Consider the following 13,403-nt stretch of genomic DNA (forward strand, 5'->3'; position numbering starts at 1 on the left):
TCCAGGAGCAGTTGGGTTCGACTGGGAAAGGTGGGAACAGAGAGAGATGGGTTTGGGACTAAGGATTTCGAGGCGAACACAGAGTTGAGGCATTCGGCTTTGTCACGTGCGATGTCAACTGTGTGGCCATTTGAGGTAAGGGAGGGGATGGAGGGGGAACAAACACCAGAAACGGATTTGACCAGACGCCACCAGGATTTGGAGGAAGGAGACAGGTTTGAGAGTTCATTCTTGAGTGAGGAGAGATAGTGCTTCCTGGCACTCCTGAGGGTAGACACACACTTGTTCCGAGCTTGGTGGAAGGAACTGAGATTTCCTTCAGTTGGATTAGCCTTCCAAGAGGCAAAGGCAAGTTGTTTCAGGGCAACTGCCTCACCACAAGATTCAGTGTACCATGGACGGGAGGAAGGGTAAGACAATTGAAGGCGAGATGGGATAAATCTGTGCATGAGAGAGATCAGTTTGCTTTGGAAGAATTCCCAGGAAGAATTGATGTCAGAGGCAGTGGAGATGGGAGACCAATCCAGACGATTGATGGCTGCTTGAAGACCGTCCCAGTCGGCCTGAGTGAAATGCCAGACTCGTCGACGCTGAGGAGGCTCTCTGAGAATGGCCAGAGAGATGTCCACTTTGACAAGCACATGATCCGACATACAACCACTTTCAAGCTCAACCACATCATCCTCGACCCTACTCAGCCTCTCTTTTAATGCCTCCCTTACTGTCACCTCTTTCAACCTCCACACCTTCATTCTCGGTTGGTACTTCACCCGCCGAGCTCTCCTCACACCTTTCACTTTCACCCTTACGTCGCAGACAACCAAGTGGTGCTGTGAAACAGCCTCCTCCCCCGGGATCACCCTTGTGATCCGGAGGTGCCCCCTATCTCGCCTATGCACCATCAGGTAGTCAACGGTTGTCGTCGACCCACCTGACGTGTATGTAACATGCTTATTATCCTCTTTCTGGAACTGAGTATTACAAATCAACAAATCAGCTCCATCAGCAAACTCCAAAATCCTTTCACCTTCTCCATTTCTCACACCATATCCGTAACCCCCATGAACTCCGTCAAAACCATCCAGACTCCTTCCCACATGTCCATTTAGGTCTCCTCCTACCACAACAACTTCCTCATCTTTCATGTTTTACATCAGCTTCTCTATCGCACACCAGAACTAGTCCTTCTCTTCATCGCTTCGACCAACCTGCGGAGCATATCCCGAGATGACGTTCACCAAGAGCTTTCCAATCATCATTTTCACCATCATCAACCTATCACTCACTCTTGTCACACTCACCACACTGTCTACAAACTCCTCAGAAAACAGGACACCAACACCATTCACGCCCTCCGGGCACCCTTGCCACACAAACTTGTATTTCTGTCCCTGCCTACCCTTCACCATTCTCACACCACTTCCCTTCCATCTAGTCTCTTGCACACAACATATGTCCACTCTTCTTCTGATCTGACCAATACTGTGCGGCACCCGGGAAAATAACGTTATGCGGGAGTCCAAACCTGAAAATGCTGGAGGCCAAAGCTGAAATTGTAAAAACAATATAGCCTATTTTACTCCAGGAGATCCCAGGATTACCCACCCAAAATATCGTTGCGATCGGTTCAGCCGTTTTTGCGGTACCTTCGAATGGACGGACATTTGGTGAATTCTAGTAAGATTATTGTATATTTTCCCCCTTGATGTATATAATATTTTTTATTGTTTGTAAACTGTGAACACTGTGCAATTCTCTGTATGCCGATTGTAATTACATATTTTTATTTTATATGTATTCTTGTAAAATTGCAATTCGGCCTTCAGCTGCAATGAATACTTTTTCAAAAAACCATTTCCATTCCATATTCAGTGATCTATCTCTTCCACGAGCCTTGACTTTGTATGCAAATTAAAACAATAAAATGAAAAACGACTTGTCATGAGCAGTTGATGCAGGTTTAGATAAGCTAATCATTGATTTCCAAGGCCAACAAAATTTAAGGCAGGTGTAGAGAAGTTTTTACTTGCTAGGCAACAGGTCCGACGTTCACCTTGGCAAGGAGCAGAGATAAGATTATAGACACCTGCTTTTTCTCAGGTATGTAATAAAAACATATACGTAATTTTAGTAGAGTGCCAGGAAAAAAAATATCAAACAACATTATTTTATTATTTCTTTTCGGTAGTGGTCAGAACCCCCATTTTCACACTACTAATGTGAGTACGTCCACATTCACATGTAGTACAACGTAATTTATTAAGATTATCACCTACATACAATACAGTGTTTGCTTTCAACAAAGGAGTTGTATTCTTCTTCAAATTCACATTCTTTATCCATGGCATGGGTCAACAGCGAGTTGTCCCACGCCCCTTCGACAATGTCCGAGACGGGACATTAAAATGAGCTTCGTCCGACTGACCGATCATCTGTCCATTTCTTTTTGGGTACGCGGTATTTTAAAAACTGCTGAACATTTAACAGTCACATTGCAGATATCTATACTCCTCATGACATTGTCACAACCTCATTAGATCACAGCTGTGATTGGCTGAATTATGTTGCTATGGCAACCATCTCGTTAACCTGGCTTGTATACACGATGTTTAAAAAACCGTTGAATAGTTAGCTTTCATATTTACATAGACCACCCAAAAGGCAGGGGACCAAGAGTAACATCAGCTCCTTGTTGTATATAATTGCAGAGGAATGTCTATAAATAAGTAGTTGTCTATAATGTCCATATTTTGAGTGTGTTGTGTTGGATGAGATGGTAGGTTAAGCTGTTAAGCTGCTAAGTTAAGATTGTTAAGCTGTTAAGATGTTAAGTAAGATATGTGTTCAGCTATCGAGTACCGGTCGACTTCCGGAGTAGATCGACTTCCGGTCCCTCGAGCGACGGGGCTTGCTTTGATCTCTCCACGGCATCAAAGTTTGAGTGTTTTCCCGTTCGTTTCTTTGTCAAATTTCCGCTGCGTATTTTGTTGTGTATGTGTTATTGTGTGTTTCTATTTGGTTTTGGTTTTGTAGTTGTTGCAAATTTGTGTGTAATTAGTCGTTTCTTTGTTCGCACCTCGTGCGGTCTCCTCGTCTCGACTTGTGCCCCGCCCCCTATATCTCGTTTTTCTATCACCTCTGCTCCTGCTTTCTCAAATCCACGTTCTCACTTAGAGACTTTTCCCAGATTGTTTTTCATGGTTTTGTTTAAATATTTATTTAAATATGTTTAAACCGCAGCCGTGATGCTGACGCCGCCCGCCCCCCAGAATTTCCATGTTTTAAACGTTTCCCAGTGTGTACCCTGGATAAGAATAGGTACGCCGTATCCCTGCGTGTCGTAAGAGGCGACTAAGAGGTGTTGGCGTCAGGAAGGGCATCCGGCCATAAAAACATTGCCTCAAAAAGGGAACAATGACAATTACAACTACATGTGGGCAGGGTACAGCCCGAAGTGGACATCGGTTTCTGAGGTTTGGGACATGGAATGTAGGGACAATGACAGGGAGATCAGGAGAAGTGGTGGAAGTATTGGTCAGAAGAAGAGTGGACATATGTTGTGTGCAAGAGACGAGATGGAAGGGAAGTGGTGTGAGAATGGTGAAGGGTAGGCAGGGACAGAAATACACGTTTGTGTGGCAAGGGTGCCCGGAGGGCGTGAATGGTGTTGGTGTCCTGTTTTCTGAGGAGTTTGTAGACAATGTGGTGAGTGTGACTAGAGTGAGTGATAGGTTGATGATGGTGAAAATGATGATTGGAAAGCTCTTGGTGAACGTCATCTCGGGTTATGCTCCGCAGGTTGGTCGAAGCGATGAAGAGAAGGACAAGTTCTGGTGTGCGATAGAGAAGCTGATGGAAAACGTGAAAGATGAGGAAGTTGTTGTGGTGGGAGGAGACCTAAATGGACATGTGGGAAGGAGTATGGATGGTTTTGACGGAGTTCATGGGGGTTACGGATATGGTGTGAGAAATGGAGAAGGTGAAAGGATTTTGGAGTTTGCTGATGGAGCTGATTTGTTGATTTGTAATACTCAGTTCCAGAAAGAGGATAATAAGCTTGTTACATACACGTCAGGTGGGTCGACGACAACCGTTGACTACCTGATGGTGCGTAGGCGAGATAGGGGGCACCTCCGGGACACAAAGGTTATCCCGGGGGAGGAGGCTGTTTCACAGCACCACTTGGTTGTCTGCGACGTAAGGGTGAAAGGTGCGAGGAGAGCTCGGCGGGTGAAGTACCAACCGAGAATGAAGGTGTGGAGGTTGAAAGAGGTGACAGTAAGGGAGGCATTAAAAGAGAGGCTGAGTAGGGTCGAGGATGATGTGGTTGAGCTTGAAAGTGGTTGGATGTCAATGAAAGCTAGTCTGTTGGGAGCCGTTGGTGAGGTATGTGGATGGACAAAAGGACCACCGAAGCACTCGGAAACATGGTGGTGGGATGATGAAGTTGGAAAGAGGATTGACGAGAAGAGGAAGAAGTTCAAGGAGTGGCAGAAGGCGAAGGGTACGGGAGCAGAAACAGCAGAGCATGAAAGTTATAAGGCAGCCAGGAAGGCTGCACAGAAAGAGGTAGCAAAGGCGCAGGAGGCATGGAGGAAAATGTTCGGGGAACGCTTGGATTCAGAAGAGGGTCAGAAAGCAGTATTCAGGATTGCAAAGCAGATAGCGAAAGAGAGGTGTGATGTGATGTGGGTGAGTTGCTTGAAGGATGAAGTGGGACAAATCGTTGTCGACCCAGATGGAATTAAAGGAAGATGGAAAAGATATATGGAAATGCTGTTGAATACAGAGAATGAATGGGATGGCAACATAGAGAGTAACCCAGTTTTAGGACCGGCAGAGAAGATAACTGAGAAGGAAGTTGAGGAAGCGATAAAAGCAATGAAGGATAGAAAAGCGGGAGGGCCGACGGGAATTGTGGGAGATATGTTGAATGCAGCAGGAAGTTGGGGTGTGAAGAGAATGACAGAGATCTGTAATCTGGTGGTGAAAGAAGGCCGCATTCCAGTGGATTGGGAACTGAGTACCCTCGTCCCTCTATACAAGGGGAAAGGTGACCCTCTGGAGTGTGGCTCGTACCGAGCGATAAAGTTATTGGAGCATGGAATGAAGGTATTGGAAAGGGTGTTGGAGAGGAGGATAAGGAAGAAAGTGAAGATCGACGAAATGCAGTTTGGATTCATGCCAGGAAGAGGAATGACAGACGCACTTTTCATTGTGAGGCAGTTGCAGGAGAAGTACATGGAGAAGAGGAAGAAGTTGTTTCTTGGGTTTGTTGATCTGGAGAAAGCATTCGATCGGGTTCCACGCAAAGTATTGACATGGGCATTGAGGAAGTTAGGAGTGGAGGAATGGTTGATCAGAGTCGTGATGGCATTGTACAAAAGAGCGCGCACAGCTGTAAGGACGAAGGACGGGAACAGTGGTGAGTTTGAGGTGAAGGTGGGAGTGCATCAGGGGTCGGTACTAAGTCCACTACTATTTGTAGCTGTGATGGAGGTGCTGGCTCAGAACGTAAAGGAGGGTTTACCGTGGGAGTTGTTGTATGCAGATGATCTGGTGTTGATTGCGGAAAGTATGGATGGACTGAAGGAAAAGATGAACACGTGGAAGGAATGTATGGAGACAAAAGGTCTGAAGGTGAATATCGGAAAGACGAAGGTGATGGCAAGTGGTAAAGCATGTGGTGAGGTGGAAAGAACTGGGAAGTGGCCCTGTGCTGTGTGTAGGAAGGGTGTCGGAGTGAACTCCATTCAGTGTACAATGTGCGCTGAGTGGGTTCATCAAAAATGTAGTGGTCTGAGAGGGTCATTAACCAGTGTGGCAGCTACATTCAAATGTAAGGTGTGCACAGAGGGAGCTGCAGATGGAGGAAATGTTGAGTTGGATCTTTGAGACAGCGTGAAGCTGAAAGGTGTGAAAACATTTTGCTACCTCGGAGACATGCTGAATGGAGAAGGTGGATCAGACTCGGCAACGGTTGCTCGAGTGAGATGTGCATGGAAGAAGTTTCGGGAATTGAGTGGCGTGCTGATGATGAGGGGAGTGTCGTTGAAGCTGAAGGGAAAGGTGTATGCTGCATGTGTGAGAAGTGTTATGATTTATGGGAGCGAGACATGGGTAATGAACGCAGAGCAGCATCGAAGGTTGGAAAGGGTGGAAATGCGAATGGTTCGACGGATGTGCAGAGTATCGTTGAGAGAGAGGAAGACAAATGATGAATTGCGAAAAATGATGGGAATAGAGCCTGTGATTGATGCTGTGAAGTGGAACAGGTTGAGATGGTTTGGTCATGTGTTGAGGAAGGATGAAAGTGACTGGTTGAGAAGAGTGATGGAAATGAATGTAGAAGGAAGTAGAAGACGGGGAAGACCGAGAAAGACTTGGCTAAAGATGGTGGAAGAAGAAATGCGGGCAAGGGGGTTAACAAGGGGAGATGCAGAAAATAGGGCAAAATGGAGAAGATTGTCATGGGGACCGCAAGGCTAACCCCCGCTCGAGCCGGGAAAATGGCCTTTTAAAATGCATGTTGTTGTTGTTGTGTGTCGAGTACAGTAAGTTAAAAATAGGAGCTTCTCCGTGCCCTGGCCTAATGTTGTAACCCAAATTTGGTAGCATTCTGACTGGTGGTTCTGGAGAACATTTTTGAAGGAATTTGCACGATTTTCCCAAAAACTGACTGAGTCAGGCATTTTGACAAACTTCCGGTCATGTGATCACCATGACCTACACAATTAAACATTCGTACCCTGGCTTCATGTTTTAGCCCAAATTTGGTAGCATGCTGACTTGTGGGTCTGGAGAATAAGATTTTTGAAGGATTTTACTAATCAACCACTTTGACACACTTCCGGTCACCTGACCTGAATGAGCTTTGCAATCCCCGTTACCAGTCAAGAGCAGAGCCTTGCTGCCAAATTTCAGCCGGATCGGCCCAGCGGTTTGGCCGGTAAAGTCGAAAAAGTAGACGGACTGACGGACGGACGGTGCACGACGACAATACCTTATCTGGAATTTGAATTCCAGATAAGCTAAAAAGCTGGATATGAAGGCAGTCTTGGATGCTCCAGCAGTAAGCGTGGAAGGCAACAGCAGGTCTGAAGTTCACCTTGGCAGAAAGCAGAGATAAGAAATAAACACCTGGTTTTTCTCATTTATGTAATAAAAACATATATTTAATTAACGTAGAGGGGCAAGAAAATTAGACAGCATTATTTAATTATTTCGTTTTGGTAGGCCGGGTAGGTTTTAGAATCTCCATTTTCATATACTACTAATGCGAGTACATAGTAAAACATCGTTTATTAACATTATCACCCTCATACAATACAATGTTTGCTTTCAGCAAAAAAAATATTCTTCTTCTTCATTCTTCACATTATTTACCGATGGGATGGATAAACAGCGAATTGTCCATAATTCCAGATCAATGTCGAAAACAGCTAGGCTTTCATCCACAGCTTGATGGAGTACTGCTGTCCCCTCTTTACTGGCTCCCCTGCCTCAGCCCTTGCTTAACTTGACGCAATGGAAACCAAGGCCTTTACGATTACTAGTGTGGATTGGCGAGCTTCATGTGCCTCACCACACTTCGCTACAGAGTCATAGGCATCTTTGACCATGCCTCCTTTTTCCGGGAGTGAGGGAAGGAGGAATGTTGGGTGTGGGTTAGTGGGGGTGATGGTGGATTGGGGGTTGTGGGGGATGGGGGAATGGTGGAGGGAGGATGAGATGGTTTGTGCTGGGGGAGGTAGGCCAAATATATTTTGTGCTCTGATTGAATATCTACTGTAAATCAGAAGTCAGAACCCAACACGTACTCGCATACATAAAAAGGAACTGAGCACAAATTTATACATATTTTAAATTATCAGTTAAAGCTGGAAGGGAAGGTGAACACAAATTTATCAAAAACTGGATGGGAAAGTGGAATTGCTAACATTACAGAACAGACAACTCCTCCCCCCCCAAGCCCTCTCCCTTCCACACATCTCCCTGCTCTCAAATGTTGTGTTTGTGTGCTTCCCCTTCTCTCCACATCTTGTCTACCGCTCTCTCTTGTTATATATTTTGTTTGTCTGTTTGATTTGTTTGTGTGATAAATGTTAGCTCTTTCACGAGCCTCGCTTTCAGTACACAAAAAAAAAAGACGTGCCGCCATACACCACTTACCTTAGGGTTAGACTTCCGGCCAGGTCTTTACGTCGTATATTTTGTTTTTGCCCTTATTGTGATCTCAATCCTAGTTAATTATGTCAAAGTAACAAAAAAAAATTGTGCTGATGAAGTAACAAAAAATTCCTGTTACAACAGAAAAACATGCACAAACACATAAAACATACAATAAAGGGAGCGGGAGACAAGATGGGGAGAGAAGAAAGCACACAAGTACAACAACAGTGGAGAACAGGGACGTCGGGAGATCTGTGGAAGGGAGAGGGCTGGGGGGAGGGGTGTACACGATGTAAAGCAAATGAACACTACTAGGAATTTGAGGAATGAAGTCGGAGATTGAAAGAGGTGGATTTGGGGTGTTTTAATGGGGGTAGAAAAGATCAAGGTTTTGGATGGGGGAAGATAAGAGATGGGGGTGAACAGCTGTTTTAAAGACCTGGAGGGAGGAGAGGGATTGAAGAGAAGAGGGAAGAAGAAAAAGAGAAAAGGGTAGAGAGGGAAGTTTAACAAAGTATTCAAGCAATCAGGCAATAAAAGCAGAAGGTGGGATTGAAAACAGTCCCAGGACTCCCCCGCAGATTAATGAGAATTATCCAATGGAAAGCAAAAAGCTTCGTTGCTCAAGGGTCTGAGATTACGAAGTACATCAGCGATCTTACAACCAAACTGGATATAATCTGTGTACAAGAAACCTGGTTAAAATGTCACAACCGATTTAGGATTCCTGGGTAGGAACGGAGGTGAATGTGGGGTGTTTGTCAAGCTTGCTTTGTCAATGTTTTGTCAATGTCCCTTCATGGAAATTGACTGCAGGACCGAACTGGAATGTCATGTTGTCAAAATCCTCTACCCAAGAGAGACTCACACTCGTTAATTTCTACAACCCTTGCCAACCTCTGATCTTTAGCACTCCAGGAGGTCTTAAACAGGTGTGAAGAGGTAATCCTTTGATGTGGTGACTTCAACAGCCACAATATTCTTAGGAGCTCCAGACTTACCGATATAAATGGTAAGTACATCAAAAACATCATCGATGAATTTGACCTGGTGCTTCTAAATGATTGCAATGGGACCTTTGTCAATCCATACACTGGGCAGTCTTCTCCTCTCGGCCTCACCTTTGTCTCCTCATCTGCAGCAGCGAGGTGTGAATGGTGGGTCCACTCGGATGGTTTGGGTAATGACCATCTTCCGGTGATCACTAAGCTCAAATTGGAAAGGCACCAATATATGGACAGACCCCCCTTGTGGATCCTTTCCAAGGCCAACTGGGTCAGCTTTTGTTGGCGCTGCTCTGAGGAAGTGAGGGAAGAGCTTGCTAAAGGGAACATTGCCACCTTTAAGCCTTTAAGAGCAACTCAGTTAAACTATATACCATCGCCCAGGATTCAATCCCCATTTGTAAAATCTCAGCTGGTCGGAAAATCAAAGTTCCCTGGTGGAATAATGAATGCAAACAGGCTATCTGGGCTAGAAGGGCCGCTCTTAGAAGGGTTAGAAAATCTCTGTTGATTCAAGATGCTATTAAGTTTAAAAGGAGAATAATTCGAGCCCAATAAGAAATCAAATGTACCAAGACTACTTCTGGGTGCTTCTTCTGTTCATCTATCAACCCGGACATCTCTCTCCAAACCATCTGGAGAAGGGTAAAATGTATGAATAGAAGCAAAGATGGAGGGTGAACTATCTTGGGGCTTGTCTGCAACAATGAAACCCTCTGGCTGAACAGAGACAAGGCCTCAACCGAAGGAACTCACTTCTCCAACTCAATTTTAAGACAGAAATATTGATTCGGAGATCAAAGCTAATCGGCATCATTTGTCAATCAACACAAAGCCATCATCTGTGACACCAGAGTTGCAAGCTCTACATTGAACCTGGACTTCTCACTTGGGGAACTCAAGCAAGCCATTCCAAAATCCAAGAATAGGATGCCTTGTCCTGACCAGTTAGCTTGCGGCATGTTTAAGCATCGACGAGAATGTTTTCCCTCGTGTACCATAGAGAGAATGCTTTCGCTTGTTTCCCGTGGGGAGAACGCTTTCTCTCGTGTACCATAGGGAGAATGCTTTCCCTCGTGTCCCGTGGGGAGAATGCTTTCCCTCATGTCCCGTGGGGAGAATGCTTTCCCTCGTGTCCAGTGGGGAGAATGCTTTCCCTCATGTCCCGTGGGGAGAATGCTTTCCCTTGTGTCCTGTGGGAAGAATACTTTCCCTCGTGTCCCGTGGGGAGAATGCTTTCCTTCGTTTACCGTGGGGAGAATACTATCCCACTTGTCACGTGGAGAGAATGCTTTCCTTGGTTTACCGTGGGGAGTATGCTTTCCTTCGTTTACCGTGGGGAGAATACTATCCCACTTGTCACGTGGAGAGAATGCTTTCTGCTGTGTCTGTTGCTTAATTTTGCAATTTGGCGGTCGGCTTTGTACCAATGTTGATGACATGGTATTGGGGGTGGTTTGGATGGGGAGCGCATTCGCAGTGGAGAGCTTGTCATGATGAGAATAAACCCGCTTGTTTCTCATACTTTGTGCTGATTACTGAGTCTACAGACGTAACAATTAGCGACGAGGATAAACGCTTATTCTAACATGATGGCAATAGGTTCATTGGTTGTTTTCGATGGCGACGATTTTGAGGCGTACCAATAATGTTTGGAGGCCTATTTTCTTGCAAGCAACATCGGGAAAGCTGAAGTGGGCGCCATTGCTGCCGTGCCCCAAGTGACCGACAGGAAGAAAGTGGCTGCAATGATTTCCCTAATCTGTAAAAGTACTTACAATACCTTGAATGCCTTGTGTCTCCCGGAAATACCTTCTGCTAAAACATACAAGCAGTTACATATAATTTTTGAAATTATTTCAAACCATGAGTATTAGAAGTGGTAAGAACTTCCGGACTACCAAGAGTAAAAACCAGAATGTCACCGACTATGCAAAAAATCTCAAACATTTAACAATTGCCTGCAATTTCGGGACACACCTCCCACGTGCATTACGGGACCAGTTTGTTGAGGGTGTACACAATCATTCCACCAGGAAAAAGTTGCTTTCCGAGGACAGATCATTCGATCAAGATCTGGCTGTTGCCATGGCTGATGAAACGGCTGAAAAGGAAGTAAAACAATTTAACTGTGGAGAGCCGGGAGTGTCAGGCTCTGTGGATTTTATGGCGAGCACGGAAAAAACAAAAAAAACGAGAACGGCACTCAGTTGAGAGCAACACATACCTCCACCTGGTTGGCCATATCACTCAATGGTGAAGAATCACTTTTAAAATGCCACTAGACGGATCCGGATTTTCACCAAAATCGAATCTTATCGTCATTGTGACATAAGCTACATCTCTGCCAAATTTCGTCCGAATCTGTCCTCAACTCTATGAGATATTTTGTTCACAAACAAACAAACAAACAAACGGACAGACAAACAGACATGGGGGTGAAAACATAACCTCCATCCACCTTTGGTGTTGGAGGTAAAGATGCACGTGTTCTCCGTTACCGTACAACGGTCGGAAAAAGCGATACGGCCGTTTTTGAATGGAAAACTGATACAGATGTGGGTCGACAGAACATCTGGCTGATACATGTAAACATACTCGAACCACCTGTGGATCCTGCCAGCATCAGGGCCACCTGTGGATCCTGCCAGCATCAGGGCCACCTGTGGATCCTGCCAGCATCAGGGCCACCTGTGCATCCTGCCAGCATCAGGGCCACCTGTGGATACTGCCTGCGTTAGGATCACTCTACTCAATTGATACAGGTAGTTCAGTTACCCTACTTAACAGTTATGATTTTGACAGATTACTCTGTCTGACAGACAGATATCAATACTTCGAAACCAGCTACAGGATCCAGATACAAGTGATTCTTCACCATTGAGCAATAGGGCCAAACACGATATGTAGCATGATATCTCAAAAAGTTATGGAAGGGTTCCGACGAAACTTGGTGGATGAGTTGGGTAGGTGACAAGGATGAATTGATTCGATTTTGGTTCAGGTCTGGACGGAGATCCGACCTATCAGTGGGATACAAAACGTGACCCGTTGAGCCTGGTGGATGGATGCTCTCCATCGAGTGCCATTCTTGTTCAAAATGAACAGTATATCAGCGAAGAATAGTTTAAGCTTTATATGAAATGTTGAAATAGTGAGCCCCATATTATCTCTAACCTTTGCATGGATAGACATTTCAGGTTGATGCAAAAGGGGAAGTTTATCCTGCAATAGCAGCACTTGCCCTCAAGAGACATATATTGCATTGTTCCTCTCTTTCAAGGTATGTGTGGCGTACCCTGCCCTCCAGCATTTTGCATTGGCTGCATTTGTTTGTCACTGATCTGGCCATAAACAGGCAGCATTCATAAGCGAGCTCCTCGCCAGTTTGAAGACCACAGAGTGTCATCTTCGAGAAGAGACTGTGTCGTGAAAAACTCCCCACTTGTGGTATGATTTGCTTAATTTTAATTTTAATTTTTCATGTGGTGTGGTATGTGAAGGAGTTGATAGATAAATGCATTATAAGATCGTTTATTTTGGGTTTGTTATTTTTTGAGAATAAACTTGCGATGGATGAGATCAAATAGTTTGCCCTTTTTTGTTTTATGTACATTGCCAATTGACTTTATTAGGATGGAGAGTTCTACAGTTGTAGTACTTTAAATTGGTCTGTAACATTGTCTCATTTGAGCATTGCCATCTTTGAATAATTTCAATGTAGGTTTATCAACATTTATGAGAGGATACTTTTTCTCCGAAAGACTTGTGTTTTTACGCAAAATGTGTTCGTTTATTCTATATGTGAGAGAATAAGGGATATATGATTTGTAAAAAAGAAAAGATGAAAAATATTTTCCTCCAAATTGTATGTACTTGAATGTTTTTGTTTTTTTAACCTTGGTATTTCTACGCTGTTGTGAGTATCTCGTTCTGAGAACATTTTAGATGCTACTTATATTGTGGGCTTTTTGAAACGGGATACTTTAAGATACTTGAAGTAATAAAACACAATAAACATACTTTATTCTTGATATCTTACTACTACTACTACTACTACCACCAGTATTTATACGAACATTACTACTGCCGCCACTGCTACTACAACTACCACCACTATTACTACTACTCCTACGACTCACAATACAACAATGCTACGCCACTATTCCACTAACCAAGACTGTGATGAAATCATCATCATCTGGTCGATCTGCATCGGACACTACT

The 13,403-nt window shown here is 44.5% G+C and overlaps 2 protein-coding genes across 2 annotated transcripts in view; one reads left to right on the plus strand and one right to left on the minus strand.

The window, feature by feature from the left end:
• Positions 1-13,403, minus strand: part of LOC137432990 (chitotriosidase-1) — a 337,722-nt gene that overhangs the window by 134,408 nt on the left and 189,911 nt on the right. The gene's annotated exons all lie outside the window — the stretch shown is intronic.
• Positions 12,453-13,403, plus strand: part of LOC137432988 (acidic mammalian chitinase) — a 61,695-nt gene continuing 60,744 nt past the window's right edge. Inside the window, exon 1 of the mRNA XM_068125357.2 lies at positions 12,453-12,626. The gene's annotated coding sequence lies outside the window, so the exon portion shown is untranslated. The remainder of the gene's footprint in view (positions 12,627-13,403) is intronic.

Source organism: Myxine glutinosa, chromosome 8, assembly GCF_964187855.1.
Source record: "Myxine glutinosa chromosome 8, kmMyxGlut1.1, whole genome shotgun sequence".
Taxonomy (NCBI): Eukaryota; Metazoa; Chordata; class Myxini; order Myxiniformes; family Myxinidae; genus Myxine; species Myxine glutinosa.